Raw genomic sequence first — 21171 nt, forward strand, 5'->3', positions numbered from 1 at the left:
AATAAACCCCATGACCGGGAGTGACAACACACGCTATCGTTATCCCTATTGTCAGTCAGGGCATTTGGGGGAGAGGTGTGAAATCTTGCCGCAGGGGTCACGACAAACACCTGTCCAGTGGTCAGTACAGGTAATTTTTTTGTTCGAATCATGAGATGTCAATTACCTATAATATCATAGCTAACGGGTCATGAAAAAAGTTCGATACATCGAAAACTTCGATTTATAAAAATTCGAATCATACATAGTTTCGTTAGTAGTGTTATATAGTGAGAAAATTCGGGACCAAGCAAAAAGTTCGATACAGCGAGAAATTCGAATCAACGAAGTTCGAATCATCGAGGTTTGACTGTATATATAGGTTAATTGTCTCTGCTTTGATCGGTGTGTGTATTTAGTCAAAGGTCAGAGGATTTAGATATATCATCAAATTAATCAAAATGTCAGATCTAGATCACTGTTCATATAAGAATACAATAAACCCCTTGCTGACAATACACAATATACATCATTGTAATTGATCAGCTCTCTACCTGATACTATATAGAACCCCTAACTTCCTCCGTCTAATCAGGATCCTGGCCATACACTTATAACCCTTTAGACCTTTTATTTTTTGAGATTTTGAAATTTTAACATATTTATAAATATGCTGTAACAATGATAAAAAAACTGAATCAGAAACAAAAAAGCAAAGGCACTAGAACGTGACCTTGAGGAATGCCAGCTGCTAAATATATCTGCAGGGTATACGTAGGGGACCTTGGGCAGGGACAATTTTGTTCATATAATCACACTGCCTAATCATCTAGAACACTCTCAGCTGAATAACAATACAAAATTTTCTACCGAGAACCAATCAAGAGTAAGCGCTTTATCATAACATTTCCAACAGATATTTGATCGGAAAATTTTCAGAAAGAGTACGTGTCGTTAATAAACTAACTTGTGACTTTACAGTTCTGCAAATTAGAGTCGGCCTTAAGTCAAGGCTGACATTAGCATAATTCATTCTACAGGGGTACAAATAAAAGACATCAAACTGTCTTGACAAGAACCTCAGTCAAAACATTTGTTTGACCATGACTATAATGAGAATTTGATCGATAACAAAATGTGTGTATAATTTTTTAAACACGTTTCATACAAAAGATCTATTTTTATGCTGTCATCAACATTCTTTAGAATTGACGAAACATTATTTCTTTATTATATAAATTACAAGCCAACTGAGCAAATTGTACTACATGGTTATATCACTGACTTATAGAGAGGCCCTTTATAACCCTCTGGTTTCTGTCTCAGAATTCCAATCTCATTTGTCGGGCTATTAAAGGCATGTAATAGGTAAATACCAGAAATAACCGATGTTTAAGTCGCGATTAAACCACAATGAGGCTGGTTGTCCGCCATATCATACCTACCTACTTACCACTATAAGAATTAGTAACGAGAGCTCGGGTCCACAATGGGATATATACAGAGTGTGTGTAATAATACGATCAGAAATATTTAAGCGTATAAATGTACATACAATGTCGGATCATTTGGTCACGACTAATCTAATAAACAGGAGGCATTCAGTAGTGTCTACAATATAAATAAGCTTACTGACTTTTATGAAATTGCTGTAACCATATGGCTAACTATATATTACATTGACTTACAAGAGGCATTCCTATCTAACTTACTCATATTTTTACCCCTAACTAAATATATCATAATTCCCATGTTGAACAACTTCTTCTCATCATGGGTGATCATGTTTCCTAAAATACTAAAATAGCTGGTTTTTCATAGACATAATATCCAGGAAATCATTTCTAAAATATTGAATTTCGTACTGAAAACATTCACCCATGCCTGTGTGTTTTTTATGTTCCATGAATTACCACAGAACAACACTTGTCTTAAGTGTAGCCTGGATTGTAATTTAAGTCATATAACTGGATATAATTTAACATAACCCTTGTCACATTTATCAAGGTTGATGGAAGACGCAATTGGTGTAGTTATAATCAAAATGCCATACATTTATTTTCATTTCCGTAACAATAACTGATTTTCATTTCACATTTTTATAAAGTAAATCAATGTAATTATGAGGGGATATTTAAACGTTCGACAGGTGCTTTATATCACCTGAAATTGTTGTGATTATGATACATGAAGATCTGGGTGAATTACACCAGGAAACTTGTTACATACTAATTATATCATACTATCAATGTATCACCACATGTTTTACAGACCCTGACAGAGCCGAAATCACAATTAAACACATGACCCAAACAGTTATTAGATTTCATATGAATATTCATATCTCATAAGGTATTAATTTCATATTCAAATTTTTTGCACTTAAATTCTTGTCAGTTTCAAGGAAGTAGTTTGCTGTATTGTATATGTAGATTATAATGTATTATGTTTGTCACTTAAAAATGTGTCCTCAATACCAAGCTTTAATTATCAAAGCACTTCATATACAGGACCCCAGTACATCACAGGTTTACTTATTCTCATCGATGGAGCTAAACATTTAAGCAGCTTTCCTGATTTTGTAAATTGCATTAAAAAGTTTACAAACAACAATTATATATATATATATAGAGAGAGCTAGCTATCAACCAGAGCTTAAAAATCTTTGATTGTTTTAAATAAATTAAATCGCGAGCTGAACTTTGAATTGTTGCCTCTTTTATGGCCTGTCAATATAAACACTCCATAGACCTAAGATGACTTTCAGAGTGCAGGTCAGCGTACTGATTTTCAGTAATGTATTGCTATACAAATGAATTTTGTGATTATGGCCAGGTTTAACTGCTCTTTCTAAATAATAAAGATATACAAAATTTAATGCATCTACATCATTTTGCTTCCTGATCATGAATATAAACATATAATCAGACTCCTAGAATGTATCTAGGTGGTCAGCCTGACTTTACAGCTCCCATATAACCAGCTGTGGCCAATTTGTCATACCATTACACTTAAGGCAGATGATGGATGGCTAGAATGAAAAGTTCCTAAATCAACAATCTGTGTATCTCTCCATTCATGGAGGTTATGATTGACATGTACAAAATGTCTACCACTAACTGGCTTTCTCCTGAGGGCTAATTGGACTTGGACATTCCTTCAATAGGTAGCTATATATATATATGGACACCCCTTTCCTGAAATATCACACGAAACAAAGTATGAACTCAAATTCATAGACTGGCTAACAAGCTTTCAATTTTTTTTTTAAATTGTCTAACAAAACACTATAATACTAACCTATATTTCCTAGACAGGTCTCAAAGATCAAAATTATTTTTATCATTTTTCTTTTCGAATTTCAATATTTTAGAGACTAGGGCCAGTTTATCACAACCAAATGAAGTCCAGAGCTCTATAGATAAGGTCGAAGGTCAGGCTTTTCACCACACATGCCCTGGCCGTGGGCAATTTTTTTATGAATTAACAACAAAAGTTATGTTTTCACCATTTGGTTAAAATGTATCCTAGCTCAGCTTTTGTCACCTGTATTCATTCAGCTACTGCTCATGTAAGAATGCTTTTTAAAAAAAACATAATTCATGATCATGATCAGCACCAAGAGCTATTACATGTTCTCAACACAATACAGCAGCCGAAATGTTTAATTTAATACAGACAGCCTGTAGTATTTGGACCATTGATAAAACATGGCCATGCATGCAGTGATGGAGATGCAATGTACGCCTGCTGAATATTAAAACTTTGATCTCGAGTAACACATCCTCACAGAACAGTGTTAATTCACCTCAAATCAACCAAATCTTGTCTGAAAGCGAGAACATCATATCTAAAATCAATGTTCACCTCAAATCAACCAAATCTTGTCTGAAAGCGAGAACATCATATCAAAAATCAATGTTCACCTCAAATCAACCAAATCTTGTCTGAAAGCGAGAACATCATATCTAAAATCAATGGATTACTAACATAACAGTTTATATTGTACAAATCTGTAAGCAATTGATAGCATGTGTGTAATCTATTGAAACGATGGAAGTAAACTTATGGTTTATAGACGGACATTGTGGAGTAATATATTTATCATCACACTTCAACAACACTTGAATCAATTCAATCCTGAATTTATTGCTTAATTAAAATTTTCCTTGGAAAAGAATTACAAAACTTAAGGAGAGTACCTTAAACTTAGATTTTATCCTTAAATACTAATCCTATGGATTTTTTTTTAGGAATTTTCCTAATTAAGCCATGCTGGTGAAACATGGGGGCTTGAATAACAGAAATACTGGTACTGCATGTACAATATGAAAGTTGTATATCAACTGTTTCTACATGAATTCAGATAACATTATTAAATGATAACGATATTAACATTTCTTTGTATATGTAGTTTCAAATTCGTACTTTAAACACAAATCAAAGAAATCATCTGTAGTATTACTATGTCAGGATCCAGGATGATATCTGTAAAACGGTTTCAAACATGTTTTTTTTTATTCCCAAATGAAATTTAATTCTCTTTATAGATATTGAACATCGAAGATTCAAATGTAAAAAAGTCTAGTGATAACTAGGACAGTTGCCTACTAGCTTCTCGCTGGAGGGAATTTCCCTTTAGCTTGATCAGTAAGAGCAGAGGATGCCACAAGCTGGAGGTCATGGGTTCGATCCCCAGTGGAGTTTGACATCAATATACTAGTTTTCCTGTATTACTAATTAATTGGTGTGGACAAAACCTGTTATGATGACAGACAAATTAACCTTGACCATTATCGTAAATATAGAACAAAAGTATTGTAACAAAACAAGAACAAGCTGTCTTGAATTTCTCTATAATGGCCTGTCGAACAGACGGGATTGAAAACTGAGGAAATGTTGTTGTAATATGACCCTACTGATCTACAATGAAACTTGGGTGACAAATAAAATGGCTGACAAGTGACAACTGACGAGTGACCTTATAACCTCCCTACAGATGTTGTGTTACATACATCGGTGAATACAACATACCCACACCTGTTTGTACATTAAATCATTAACCATCAGACTGAGTCCGTGACATTTAAGTATCCTCAGTTACACATCATCATCAGACAAATACATAGCAACGCTTCAATACATACCGACCGCTTCAATACCTACCAACCGCTTCAATACATACTGACCACTTCAATACATACTGACCACTTCAATACATACCGACCGCTTCAATACCTACCAACCGCTTCAATACATACCAACCGCTTCAATACATACTGACCACTTCAATACATACTGACCGCTTCAATACATACCAACCGCTTCAATACATACCGACCGCTTCAATACATACCAACCGCTTCATTACATACCGACCACTTCAATACATACCGACCGCTTCATTACATACCAACCGCTTCAATACATACCAACCACTTAAATACATACCGACCGCTTCAATACATACCAACCGCTTCAATGTATACCAACCGCTTCAATACATACCGACCACTTCAATACATACCAACCACTTCAATACATACCAACCGCTTCAATACATACCAACCGCTTCAATACATACCGACCACTTCAATATATACCGACCACTTCAATACATACCAACCGCTTCAATACATACCAACCGCTTCAATATATACCGACCGCTTCAATACATACCAACCGCTTAAATACATACCGACCGCTTCAATACATACCGACCACTTCAATACATACCGACCGCTTCAAAACATACCGACCGCTTCAATACATACCAACCACTTCAATACATACCGACCGCTTCAATACATACCAACCGCTTCAATACATACCAACCGCTTCAATACATACCAACCACTTCAATATATATACCAACCGCTTCAATACATACCAACCGGTTCAATACATACCAACCACTTCAATACATACCGACCGCTTCAATACATACCAACCACTTCAATACATACCGACCGCTTCAATACATACCAACCGCCTCAATACATACTAACCACTTCAATACATACCGACCGCTTCAATACATACCAACCACTTCAATACATACCGACCGCTTCAATACATACCGACCACTTCAATACATACCGACCACTTCAATACATACCAACCACTTCAATACATACCAACCGCTTCAATACATACCAACCGCTTCAATACAAACCAACCGCTTCAATACATACCAACCACTTCAATACATACCAACCACTTCAATACATACCGACCGCTTCAATACATACCAACCGCTTCAATACATACCGACCGCTTCAAAACATACCAACCACTTCAATACATATACCAACCACTTCAATACATACCAACCGCTTCAATACATACCGACCACTTCAATACATACCGACCACTTCAATACATACCGACCACTTCAATACATATACCAACCACTTCAATACATACCAACCGCTTCAATATATACCGACCACTTCAATACACATACCAACCACTTCAATACATATACCAACCACTTCAATACATATACCAACCGCTTCAAAGTCAGGATGTTTAATACCAATATTATTAGCATGAAGAGTTTAGTTTTATTTAATCCTCTTAAATATCATAAACCATTTTTGAAATTTGATCATAAAAGTCATGCATGATAAAACCAAATTAAGTTCTCAAACTATATGTTTATGGATAATGTATGAGAACATTTTAAAGCTAGGTTTTCAAGGTATCTGACATTCATTCAATGAACATGATTTTTATTCAACACCAAATGGGTTCAAGTTAAAGAACTCTTAATACCAAAAAGTAATGACATTAAATGTACTATGACAAATATGAAGTCAAAACATGACAATGAAATCCAAGGTCAGGGCCCAGTTGTTCAAAGGTTGATTAGGCTAATCACAATTTAACAACAATCTAAAAATCCTGATAAAATCATTTCTGGTAAAACAAACTTACTAATTATATGAAACTATAACACTCGTCATTCTCTCCCTTTCCCGCCCTAATTTAAGGAATACACACACTTAGGTTTGGAAGTAAAGGAGAAATGAAAGGATGTGGTAATGAGCTATCTTTTTTACCACCTACAGGTCTTGTCTGTATATAATAAGACAGGTTCTCTCAAAAAAGTGTCGGTCCGTTGAGTTAATTTTAGGATAAATATGACAATATTTTCCACCAAAGATGTAGTTGCTGGTCTTGCTCAACTCTATTAGTATATTTGGACTGGGGCGACACGTTCATCCGCTGTAATTATAGTGTGACTGATTGAGGTATCCTCCTGGTTGTTTTTTGGCAGTATGCTTCAGCGAGACAGCACTATAAAGTGGGCATCAGTTCTGTGCTGATTCACAAGGAGACAAACACGAACATACCACAACCTCCCAAAACATGCACACACACGCATAAACTACATGCATGCATCTTGCACACAGGGGAGGTTGTCCTTAAACGACCAAAGCTGTTGATAGGAATTATTAAACAATACAAACCAAACCAACTCCTACAATGAACAAAATTCTGATTTTCTTGTGAGGAGACTTGTTATTCATTCATTTTTTATGGCCTCTGTAATCCTTCCTTCACACATACATACACAAATGGACATAAATATATATTGTACATATCTTTAAGCTACAAAATATGACACTATCAGCCATACAGATATCAAAATCCCAGAAGGAAGTACTGTTTTAAGTTGCTATTCCTAATAAACATGTGAGTTCCCTATTCCCTGACAGCTGTTTATAGTAAACAGATGATAATATTACTAGTCATGTTTTGTCTAGAGTTCTCTTGCCTACTACACCTTAAAAAAATACACCACAGCTAAAACCTACAAAGTACAATCCTACAAATTACACATAGCTGATGGATCCTATACAAAACACACGTCACACTTTCGTACAATCACATGTATATATATTGCCTGATGTAATACTGTATATGATTTCACATTTTACTTACCTGTGATTAAGTTGTCTTGATTAGATCCAGCCGTATTTCATTAAAATCATGAACTATATGAATGTTATTGATTAAGTATAGTATATCTGCACAAAATAAGAACAGGACTAAATTTAAGTCCCAGTAATGATACAACAATTCACCCTCCGTCACAGCAGAACATGTAAAGCTAACATGTGTTACGAAAGTATGACTGACGAAGCAGGCCCTTCAGCTGTACTTGAAGCATCAACATCGGAAGTTAAAGGCATATCGCCACAGAGAGGCTTGGCTCACAGGTACACAGCATCAGTGGACGGCTCACGTCAGTGACGATGATTGAGTAAGGAAACATAATCACAAAGACATGAACATAATCATCTCTCTGTGGTAACCTGCCTTGTGTAACAGTCACCAACAAAAACAATTAGGACACTCCTAGGCAAAGTGGTGTCTGAAGCCGAAGATATCAACACGTTTTTGTAGTAGTAATTGTAACGAATTGTCACAATAATAGAGTGGTCATGGTAACAAAATGTCACAACAATATAGTCATGGTAACAAAATGTCACAACTCTATTTAGTAGTTATTAGTGCATTAAAAGTAATCCCCTTGACATTGATCATAATTATACAATATACAAGGTATGTTTTGCCCAAATTTAATTTTTACGATTATATCAAAATCTTTATGAGTTACTTCCCTTGTTCTTGTATGTCAAGGTCATCTCCCTTCATTCGATAAAATAAAAGCCTCCTTTAAACATTTGTATGTATGTCGTGTTACAAAGCAACTTGTTAAAGATGACAATGTGGAAAATGTTTAGGTCCCTGACAACTTCAAATGTGACTGAATCTATTGATTGTGATCATCAGGCTGAAGATATAACTAGACATCATGATTAATTGATTCAAGTGTGAATTGCTGTGACTCATTAGAGCTCATAGTTGTAAATAATCCTATATAATATCACTTCAATACATACCAACCGCTTCAATACATATACCAACCGCTTGAAAGTCAGGATGTTCTATACCAATATTATTAGCATGAAGAGTTTAGTTTTATTTAATCCTCTTAAATATTTTTTTTTCGTATCATAAACCATTTTTGAAATTTGATCATAAAAGTCATGCATGATAAAACCAAATTAAGTTCTCAAACTATATGTTTATGGATAATGTATGAGAACATAAAAGCTAGGTTTTCAAGGTATCTGACATTCATTCAATGAACATGATTTTTATTCAACACCAAATGGGTTCAAGTTAAAGAACTCTTAATACCAAAAAGTAATGACATTAAATGTACTATGACAAATATGAAGTCAAAACATGACAATGAAATCTAAGGTCAGGGCCCAGTAATGTTCAAAGGTTGATTAGGCTAATCACAATTTAACAACAATCTAAAAATCCTGATAAAATCATTTCTGGTAAAACAAACTTACTAATTATATGAAACTATCACACTGGTCATTCTCTCCCTTTCCTGCCCTAATTTAAGGAATACACACACTTAGGTTTGGAAGTAAAGGAGAAATGAAAGGATGTGGTACAGAGCTATCTTTTTTAACACAAACAGGTCTTGTCTGTATAAAATAAGACAGGTTCTCTCAAAAAAGTGTTGGTCCGTTGAGTTAATTTTAGGATAAATATGACAATATTTTCCACCAAAGATGTAGTTGCTGGTCTTGCTCAACTCTATTAGTATATTTGGACTGGGGCGACACGTTCATCCGTTGTAATTATAGTGTGACTGATTGAGGTATCCTCCTGGTTGTTTTCTGGCAGTATGCTTCAGCGAGACAGCACTATAAAGTGGGCATCAGTTCTGTGCTGATTCACAAGGAGACAAACACGAACATACCACAACCTCCCAAAAAATGCACACACACGCATAAACTACATGCATGCATCTTGCACACAGGGGTGGTTGTCCTTAAACGACCAAAGGTGTTGATAGGAATTGTTAAACAATACAAACCAAACCAACTCCTACAATGAAAAAAATTCTGATTTCCTTGTGAGGAGACTTATTATTCATTCATTTTTTATGGCCTCTGTAATCCTTCCTTTACACATACATACACAAATGGACATAAATATATATTGTACATATCTTTAAGCTACAAAATATGACACTATCAGCCATACAGATATCAAAATCCCAGAAGGATATAGGACTGTTTTAAGTTGCTATTCCTAATAAACATGTGAGTTCCCTATTCCCTGACAGCTGTTTATAGTAAACAGATGATAATATTACTAGTCATGTTTTGTCTAGAGATCTCTTGCCTACTACACCTTAAAAAATACACCACAGCTAAAACCTACAAAGTACAATCCTACAAATTACACATAGCTGATGTTTCCTATACAAAACACACGTCACACTTTCGTACAATCACAATGTATATAATATATTGCCTGATGTAATACTGTATATGATTTCACATTTTACTTACCTGTGATTAAGTTGTCTTGATTAGATCCAGCCGTATTTCATTAAAATCATGAACTATATGAATGTTATTGATTAAGTATATATATCTGCACAAAATAAGAACAGGACTGAATTTAAGTCCCAGTAATGATACAACAATTCACCCTCCGTCACAGCAGAACATGTAAAGCTAACATGTGTTACGAAAGTATGACTGACGAAGCAGGCCCTTCAGCTGTACTTGAAGCATCAACATCGGAAGTTAAAGGCATATCGCCACAGAGAGGCTTGGCTCACAGGTACACAGCATCAGTGGACGGCTCACGTCAGTGACGATGATTGAGTAAGGAAACATAATCACAAAGACATGAACATAATCATCTCTCTGTGGTAACCTGCCTTGTGTAACAGTCACCAACAAAAACAATTAGGACACTCCTAGGCAAAGTGGTGTCTGAAGCCGAAGATATCAACACGTTTTTGTAGTAGTTATTGTAACGAATTGTCACAATAATAGAGTGGTCATGGTAACAAAATGTCACAACAATATAGTCATGGTAACAAAATGTCACAACTCTATTTAGTAGTTATTAGTGCATTAAAAGTAATTCCCTTGACATTGATCATAATTATACAATATACAAGGTATGTTTTGCCCAAATTTAATTTTTACGATCATATCAAAATCTTTATGAGTTACTTCCCTTGTTCTTGTATGTCAAGGTCATCTCCCTTCATTCGATAAAATAAAAGCCTCCTTTGAACATTTATATGTATGTCGTGTTACAAAGCAACTTGTTAAAGATGACGATGGAAAATGTTTAGACACGTCCCTGACAACTTCAAATGTGACTGAATCTATTGATTGTGATCATCGGGCTGAAGATTAACTAGACATCATGATTAATTGATTCAATTGTGAATCGTTGAGACTCATTAGAGCTCATAGTTGTAAATAATCCTATATAATATCATCATAATAACTTGTAAAATTTACTTGAAACAAATAAATCTAAGTGTTGATGTCTGAAAATAATGTATTTTCAATGTTAAATTTTCAATGTTCTAGAAAATTGAAATCGCATTAAAAAATAAAAATTTTAGTACATTTCTATGATTTTTGCAAATTGACCGAGATACATATACAGTGATCATAAGAGATTTGAGATTAGAATACTGTGACCTTACAAACTCCTATACCTCCAACACGACTCCCCCATATGTTTATTTACCATTTCAATCACCACATCTATAAACCTCAGTAGAGTATTATCTCAGAATAACAATAAATCATGGTCCTTAGACAGACAATAACAACAGTCTAGCATTACATACTCCATATCATCTGTTGTTTTTGTCCAACACAGCGTGTATAACTAGCTGCACCAAAACAACCCCCAGTGATGATACAGGTTAACAAGTACAGGTCAGCCTCAGAAGCTAAAGGTCAAACAAGGACCTCTGCTGATTTGAAATCCCCTCAACAGATTCTTAATTCCTGGAAAACCACATGTGGTGCAGGAACCAATGTTTTAATGTCCACTGGAAGATCTATTTTATAATCTGGTATTTTAACAGAAGTTTGAATCTTAAGTTGTTTATGTTTGACATAATGGTATTTTAATGGAATTTTCTAGAGTTTTATATTGCTTTAATGGAAGTTTGCAGTATTTTTGTTTTTAGAGAGCTATTTGTGTTTTTTGTTTTCATATAAATTTGTTTCTATTTCTGTTGTTTTTCACACAAGATTTTATTGTTTTCTACACAAGACTTTACTGTTGTTTTTTACACCAGATTTGCTGTTTCCAAATCTGGTTTGTTAACAATTATCCTATTCTAACCTTGCAATTGCACCATTACAGGAGAGCTCAAGCAGATTTGAATATATACAGGAATTCTGTCTCAATTTTTCAAAAGAAGCACATTAGGAAGCGAATTTTCTCATTTTATGATGGAAAGTCGTTTAAGTAGCTTGAACTTTAGTACATTTTATCAGCACCTTGGTTTTCTTTTTCTCATCCATCTTTCTGTTTTCCCCTTCTAGAATTTGCTCTTGATAAATCCAGTGTTTATCAGTTTTTAATATGCTGAGCCACATCCCTCAGCAGGTGAAACAGAGGTGTTGATTTCTCAGGTTGTACATCTGATCATTTACATCAGGTATACACTATACAGACATAATTACCAGTACACGGTTCAGCATCATAAACCACATTTTTACATCATTTCTTCAATATTCTGCCAACACCCCTGGGCAAATGGAGCTGGTTATAAAGCATTATCTATGTCTTCAATAACATTGAAGTGTTCTAATCAACTGGTTTTTTATCTTCACAGGTTGAGGAGTGATATTCATCCAATATCTCATCACTATACTGAGACACTAAAAGTTATGATTTAGTGATTCTAAACCTCTCTTAACATTCCTATTTATATTCTAAAGTAACATTTTATAATCTCTATAAATGTAACTTTCTATATTCCCTACGATGTTACTTTTCATCATATATGTTACTTTTTAACCTCTCCAAAATGTTACTTTTTCTCATTTCTTAAATGTTACATTTTAAGGCTTCTAAGATGTTCCTAATTGATAATCTTTGAAAAGATATTTATTCAATTTCTTTGAAATGTTGCTCTAAATTATCTAAAATGATACTTATATAAGCTGTATGAAATGTTACTTTAAATATTTATGCTCTCTGAAATGTTTCGTATCAATGTTCACTGAAATGTTACTTATTTATGCTCTCTGAAATGTTACTTATTAACGGTCTCTGAAATGTTACTTATTAACGGTCTCTGAAATGTTACTTATTAACGGTCTCTGAAATGTTACTTATTAACGGTCTCTGAAATGTTACTTATTAACGGTCTCTGAAATGTTACTTATTAACGGTCTCTGAAATGTTACTTATTTATGTTCTTTGAAATGTTACTTATTAACGGTCTCTGAAATGTTACTTATTAACGGTCTCTGAAATGTTACTTATTAACGGTCTCTGAAATGTTACTTATTTATGTTCTTTGAAATGTTACTTATTAACGGTCTCTGAAATGTTACTTATTAACGGTCTCTGAAATGTTACTTATTAACGGTCTCTGAAATGTTACTTATTAACGGTCTCTGAAATGTTACTTATTTATGTTCTTTAAAATGTTACTTATTTATGTTCTTTGAAATGTTACTTATTAACGGTCTTTGAAATGTTACTTATCAATGGTCTCTGAAATGTTACTTATTAACGGTCTCTGAAATGTTACTTATTAACGGTCTCTGAAATGTTACTTATTAACGGTCTCTGAAATGTTACTTATTAACGGTCTCTGAAATGTTACTTATTAACGGTCTCTGAAATGTTACTTATTAATGTTCTTTGAAATGTTACTTATTAACGGTCTCTGAAATGTTACTTATTAACGGTCTCTGAAATGTTACTTATTAACGGTCTCTGAAATGTTACTTATTAACGGTCTCTGAAATGTTACTTATTAACGGTCTCTGAAATGTTACTTATTTATGTTCTTTGAAATGTTACTTATTAACGGTCTTTGAAATGTTACTTATTTATGTTCTTTAAAATGTTACTTATTTACGGTCTCTGAAATGTTACTTATTTATGTTCTTTGAAATGTTACTTATTAACGGTCTCTGAAATGTTACTTATTAACGGTCTCTGAAATGTTACTTATTAACGGTCTCTGAAATGTTACTTATTTATGTTCTTTGAAATGTTACTTATTAACGGTCTTTGAAATGTTACTTATTTATGTTCTTTGAAATGTTACTTATTAATGGTCTTTGAAATGTTACTTATTAACGGTCTCTGAAATGTTGCTCAATTCATGCTAGACTGATATTCTTGACTTCCTTAATAATTTTCATTCTATTTTTAGATATCTTAAACGCTATTTTCATTAGAGTCTAATGCCCTCTTAATTTACTTACTTATCTCGCAAATTTTAGGAAAATATTCTTCACAACAAATTAAGAAAAATAGAAAGTTGACGCCCAAACTATAATGATGTATTTCTGTTTAAATTTAGATTTTATCTCCGTAGTTGTTGCATACTGGGGTTTGTTTCTTTTACTCAGCCCATTTCAAATTTGATGTTCTCACTTGTTTGAAATAAATTTACTGATAAAAGAAAACAGTGCAGCTATTATCACTGTTATCAATGCAGCTGACAGCAGGCTTGCTTCTCAATATACTTATCTGCTACTTCAAATACTTAAAGCCATCAAAATCCTTATTTTTTGTCTTTATTTTGTAAATGGTGAAAGGAAAATGATTTTTATACTTGGATACATACAGCCAGATGGCACATAACTTTGATCTTTCTTCAGTTAAAATTGTGTTTTAAATTTATAGTACAATTGAATTCATAATTAACAAATTAAGTTTCAATTATACTGATTTCTAATTATATATCTATAGCACTATTTTCTCAATAAAATTTGTACTGAAAATAAATATTCCCCCAAAATATCACAAATAAACTCCCTGTTACAATGAAACAATTATATATAACATCAAAAGTAAGACCTTCCTTATTACTCATCAATCTTAAAAACGAGATTTATAACTTGAACCTGTTGACTCGCGAAGCATAATAATTTTTTGTGAATAATTTACACATTACCGAACGCATGGATTAGGAAAGTTTTTTAAAACTCACTCCTCGGGTCAGGGATTGAGAGAAGAATAAGGTCAGGGGTTGAGAGAAGAATAAGGTCAGGGATTGAGAGAAGAATAAGGTTTGGGATTGAGAGAATACAGTCAGGGATTGAGAGAAGAATGAGGTCAGGGATTGAGAGAAGAATAAGGTCAGGGATTGAGAGAAGAATAAGGTCTGGGATTGAGAGAAGAATAAGGTCAGGGATTGAGAGAAGAAGAAGGTTAGGGATTGAGAGAAGAATAAGGTCAGTGATTGAGAGAAGAATATGGTCAGGGAATGAGAGAAGAATAAGGTAAGGGATTGAGAGAAGAATAAGATAAGGGATTGAGAGAAGAATAAGGTTAGGGATTGAGAGAAGAATAAGGTCAGTGATTGAGAGAAGAATACGGTTAGGGATGGAGAGAAGAATAAGGTCAGTGATTGAGAGAAGAAGGTCAGGGATTAAGAGAAGAATAAGGTCAGGGATTGAGAGAAGAATAAGGTCAGGGATTGAGAGAAGAATAAGGTTAGGGATTGAGAGAAGAATAAGGTCAGGGATTGAGAGAAGAATAAGGTCAGGGATTGAGAGAAGAAAAAGGTCAGTGATTGAGAGAAGAATACGGTTAGGGATTGAGAGAAGAGGTAGGATGAGAGAAGAAAGGTCAGGCATTGATTGAGAGAAGAATACGGTTAGGGATCGAGATAATACAGTCAAGCAGTTGAGAGAAGAATAAGGTTAGGGATTGAAGTGAAGAATAAGGTCAGTGATTGAGAGAAGAATACGGTTAGGGATGGAGAGAAGAATAAGGTCAGTGATTGAGAGAAGAAGGTCAGGGATTAAGAGAAGAATAAGGTCAGGGATTGAGAGAAGAATAAGGTTAGGGATTGAGAGAAGAATAAGGTCAGTGATTGAGAGAAGAATAAGGTTAGGGATTGAGAGAAGAATAAGGTCAGGGATTGAGAGAAGAATACGGTTAGGGATCGAGAAAATACAGTCAAGGATTGAGAGAAGAATAAGGTCAGGGATTGAGAAAAGAATAAGGTCAGGGATTGAGAGAAGAATAAGGTTAGGGATTGAGAGAAGAATAAGGTCAGTGATTGAGAGAAGAATATGGTCAGGGAATGAGAGAAGAATAAGGTAAGGGATTGAGAGAAGAATAAGATAAGGGATTGAGAGAAGAATAAGGTTAGGGATTGAGAGAAGAATAAGGTCAGTGATTGAGAGAAGAATACGGTTAGGGATGGAGAGAAGAATAAGGTCAGTGATTGAGAGAAGAAGGTCAGGGATTAAGAGAAGAATAAGGTCAGGGATTGAGAGAAGAATAAGGTTAGGGATTGAGAGAAGAATAAGGTCAGGGATTGAGAGAAGAATAAGGTCAGGGATTGAGAGAAGAAAAAGGTCAGTGATTGAGAGAAGAATACGGTTAGGGATTGAGAGAAGAATAAGGTTAGGGATTGAGAGAAGAACAAGGTCAGGGATTGAGAGAAGAATAAGGTCAGTGATTGAGAGAAGAATAAGGTTAGGGATTGAGAGAAGAATAAGGTCAGTGATTGAGAGAAGAATACGGTTAGGGATCGAGATAATACAGTCAAGCATTGAGAGAAGAATAAGGTTAGGGATTGAGAGAAGAATAAGGTCAGTGATTGAGAGAAGAATACGGTTAGGGATGGAGAGAAGAATAAGGTCAGTGATTGAGAGAAGAAGGTCAGGGATTAAGAGAAGAATAAGGTCAGGGATTGAGAGAAGAATAAGGTTAGGGATTGAGAGAAGAATAAGGTCAGTGATTGAGAGAAGAATATGGTTAGGGATTGAGAGAAGAATAAGGTCAGGGATTGAGAGAAGAATACGGTTAGGGATCGAGAAAATACAGTCAAGGATTGAGAGAAGAATAAGGTCAGGGATTGAGAAAAGAATAAGGTCAGGGATTGAGAGAAGAATAAGGTCAGGGATTGAGAGAAGAATAAGGTCAGTGATTGAGAGAAGAATACGGTTAGGGATCGAGAAAATACAGTCAAGGATTGAGAGAAGAATAATGTCAGGGATTGAGAGAAGAATAAGGTCAGGGATTGAGAGAAGAATAAGGTTAGGGATTGAGAGAAGAATAAGGTTAGGGATTGAGAGAAGAATAAGGTTAGGGATTGGGAGAAGAATAAGGTTAGGGATTGAGAGAAGAATAAGGTCAGGGATTGAGAGAAGAATACACCTACTGAAACCTATTGCCTACAAGCTCAAGTATAAGATGATACATGTGAAATGTCTTCATAATTGTAGGTGATTAATACTTTCCTATCTCCGCTTACTTATATACTGTTAGTACAGTAAAACCTGACTTTACTGACCAATGACTTAACGACATCCTGTAACATCCGTATATCCAAACATCTAAACACTCAACTGTCATTGCCGACACTGGCTTACCAACACTGGCTTAACCAACACTGACACATTGACTCGGTCCCATACAACGTGTTGGTAAAGACAGGTTTCACTGTATCTGCTGTCCATTTGCATTCAGTATTAATTGATACAGCTGTAAGGGACTCGGGCTAGCCCTGGTATTGGCATTTCAGTGTGTTGACACTTTAAAACTGTCATTGAGTTACTCTATCATCGACTGTCTTCATATCATAGGTTTATAATCCCAGTTCCATTAACTTAAGGAAATTCAATTTTTTTCATACGAGGCACTTTTGAATATAAGAACAAAATCCTAGTGCAAAAACTTTTATTTAATTCTGTTTTCAGCATTCTTATTGAAAATTTCAAATTAAGGAATGATTATGAAACTGTATAACTCCTGGGCCAAGTTATACAAAAGGTGATAAGACTAATTCACAGTTTAACTACAATCTTTATGTACGGAAATTCTGGCAAAACTATCTTGACAAAATGTTATGAAATTCTGTAGTACTTTTTCTTAATTCCTATACCTGCAGCCTATTTTAAGGAATACACACACACATGTTTGAAGTAAAGGAGAAATGAGATTTTCACTAATCATGATAAAGCTTAATTACCTTTTAAATAACTTGGCCTTGGTGAGTCACTTTTCTCGACGAACTCCATGAACTGCTCTATTCCTATTGAAAATTTTATGTTAGGTAATTTTCTCAAGTTAACAAACGTTGATGAAACTGAATAGGGCCTGGTTGTTAGGGACGAAGTAAAAACCCCAAACAAAACAATAAATATATCATTTAAATTGTTTTTTGGTGATTTTAGTCTGGTATGATGTACCATATGTCTTGACAAACATACTCCTTAACCTCTGGTGGTGTTTGCTGTAATTTTCTAATTCTTCCTCCAGCGTCTTTGATCCGAGGGCCTTCTTGCCAAATTTCTTTCCATCCCACGTTTGTTGACATAGTTTACAACATTACTGGTACAGAGGCTGATATTTTTCAGCTGTTCATTGCTGGATGAACGATGTAGATGTGTGATTCAGTCCAAATCATACATAGGTTAGTCTTACCATTATTCGTTACACCTTTATTCCTCCGATTAATTACATTGTTTTCTACTCAATTTTGCCCAGGTAAATAGCCTATGATGTCATTACACGTGGTGAAGATGTCCTATAAATACATTTCATGGGTACGGAGTTACGGCACTAATAACACCATAATACTCATGATTACGTATAATGTCTATACCATACATTCTTACATCAGTAGCATATTTTCTCATGCCCGTCAAAGTCTGTGTATATATTCAGCACAATATACACGAGATAATCACAGAGCATTCTGTAAATTATCGTCCTCTCTTAACAGAACGAAGATCTTCTAATTTCTCCTTGTAAGAGCTCTAGTGTCTTTGAGTACAAATATGATTTCTGTGTAAACTAGATGAATCTCCGACAATTATGACAGCAGACATTACGGGATGGATAAACAAATATTTACTGTAAAAAACATGGTTGTCTGCCAAGATTAGTCCTAGAAATGATATCATTCTCGTTTCTTTAATTCTGTGTGAAGTCTTTCGGTGCATTGTTTAACTTAATATAATGTATTTATTATCATTCCATAAAGACTCTTTGACTGCATGCACAGAATTGTCCTATGTAAAGACAACCACAGTGTTTTTATCCTTACAGACACCAAGGAATGAAAAGCCAAGCAAATCCTTTCCAGACATATGAAGTACATTAAAAATGTTCTCCTTCCTTGCGTCTTCAATCTGAAAATTCCTCAGTGACCGTGATATTCTTAGCCCTGTAGCGCTGTTTTATTACTGCCAAAAAACAGACTGCTTTCCAAGGATAAAGACATAAAACTCTATATCTTCCCAAATTAAAGAAACTTTTACTAGCTTGTCATGCAGACACAGCAGATATATATAGACAGTTCTGAAAGGGTCTTGCAAAGACATGAGGAACAACCTATTTTATTTTACTATAGTTTGGTTTGTGTTGTTTAACGTCCTATTAACAGCCAGGGTCATTAAGGACGTGCCAGGTTTTGGAGGTGGAGGAAAGCCGGAGTACCCGGAGGAAAACCACCGGCCTACGGTCAGTACCGGCAACTGCCCCACGTAGGTTTCGAACTCGCAACCCAGTGGTGGAGGTCGAGTGATAAAGTGTCAGGACACCGTAACCACTCGGCCACCGTGGCCCCTTACTATAGAGACTAATAAGCACAGGGTATGTTCACTGTGGGTCCGAAACATAACACTGAGTGACCTCCCTTAGTGGCTCACCACAAAAACATTTAACCAGAAAATGGTCCTAATTAAATGATCTTAGTGTTTAATGATAGGAAAAGATAAGTAAAAGAAATGAACAAATTGTATCCAATGTATTATCTATAGGGGGTGGGAGATCAGTAAGCAGTAGCTTAATTAGATGAAGTGGTAATAATTATTTTTCATCATTACCAGTTAACAGAACAAGAAAATTTTCTTGTTCTGTTAACTGGTAATGATGAAAAATAATCCTTAAGGAATGTTCTTTTCTTTTTCCATTTGTGCATCATGAAAGTGTCTAAAGATTTGTCAATAAACTTCATTTTGGCTTTTGTACTTGGTGACTTGTGATTTTTGTCATAAATTATTTGACAGGTTACTCCAAATTAGGCCAATTTTTTTTATTTGACAAAAGATAAATAACCGGTTCTTTTATAAAATGAAAGCACATGATATATAAGTTTGCAATATTGCATGAACATGTCTTTGGAAAGATTTGACACTCAACACCTGCACCGGTTAGTGATTTCGTTCACTTTCTACACCCCACCACCCTCTCAGTGACGTGTGTGCCACACGATTCATTAACTTTCAATATATCTGCCACACGATATTCCTCGTATCTTATGTCAATAGAAATATTTCTAATATCCTGTATCAATGGCACCAACAGTGTAGCTTTCTCCGTATAGAGTTAGTGCATGGGTTAAGTCATTCATAAATCTAGTGTGAAATTGTCCCTATAAACCTCCACGGTCATTCTGTTGCTAAACTTTTATTGTTTTCAAAATCAACTCTCCTTTGTCATGCTATTGTCTGAACTAAAATATGCAATACTTCTGCATTTTCTGCTAGTTCTTTTTAAGCTTATGTCCCCAATATTCATATTTTATTAAAAAAATATAAAAATATGTCTAAAAAAGATTAAATGTCCCCACTGTCATATGACCTTTGAAAAAAGTTTGAACAGAACTCATGAAAGAATCAGCTGATGATATTCTATATATAGCAAGTGTGACATTGGCCTTGACACCTTGAAAAACAACAATGTCTGAAGTTCATGAATACTCAATGTACTTGACCTTTGCATTGAATTTGAACAAAATCTGTCAAAGAATAAAGTTGCTAAGTGCTTTTTTATGAATAATTTACATCAATGGAGGCCTCCAACCATACTAATGGATAGGTGATGGGGTTTTTATGCGACAAATACGGTACCTGTATTTTTTGTTATGAATATTTTACATCAATGGAGGCCTCCACGCATTATTACGGTAATCTATAGATGAGGGGGCTTATCTGAAGATAAATACGGTACCTGTATTTTTTGTTATGAATATTTTACATCAATGGAGGCCTCCACGCATTATTACGGTAATCTATAGATGAGGGGGCTTATCTGAAGATAAATACAGGACCTGTGATTTTTATGAATATTTTGCCTCAATGGAGGCCTCAATCCAAGCGTCAT

The 21171-nt window shown here is 34.7% G+C and overlaps 1 protein-coding gene across 2 annotated transcripts in view; it reads right to left on the reverse strand.

The window, feature by feature from the left end:
• The window catches only part of LOC117343900, a 100316-nt gene that overhangs the window by 60442 nt on the left and 18703 nt on the right, over window positions 1-21171 (reverse strand). Inside the window, exon 1 of one of the 2 annotated variants that reach the window (XM_033906452.1) lies at window positions 7930-8089. The exons of the other annotated variant lie outside the window; for it this stretch is intronic. The gene's annotated coding sequence lies outside the window, so the exon portion shown is untranslated. Of the gene's footprint in view, window positions 1-7929; window positions 8090-21171 lie in introns of those variants that run through there. 2 annotated transcript variants of the gene reach the window in all.

The sequence above is a fragment of the Pecten maximus genome, chromosome 15, assembly GCF_902652985.1.
Source record: "Pecten maximus chromosome 15, xPecMax1.1, whole genome shotgun sequence".
Taxonomy (NCBI): domain Eukaryota; kingdom Metazoa; phylum Mollusca; class Bivalvia; order Pectinida; family Pectinidae; genus Pecten; species Pecten maximus.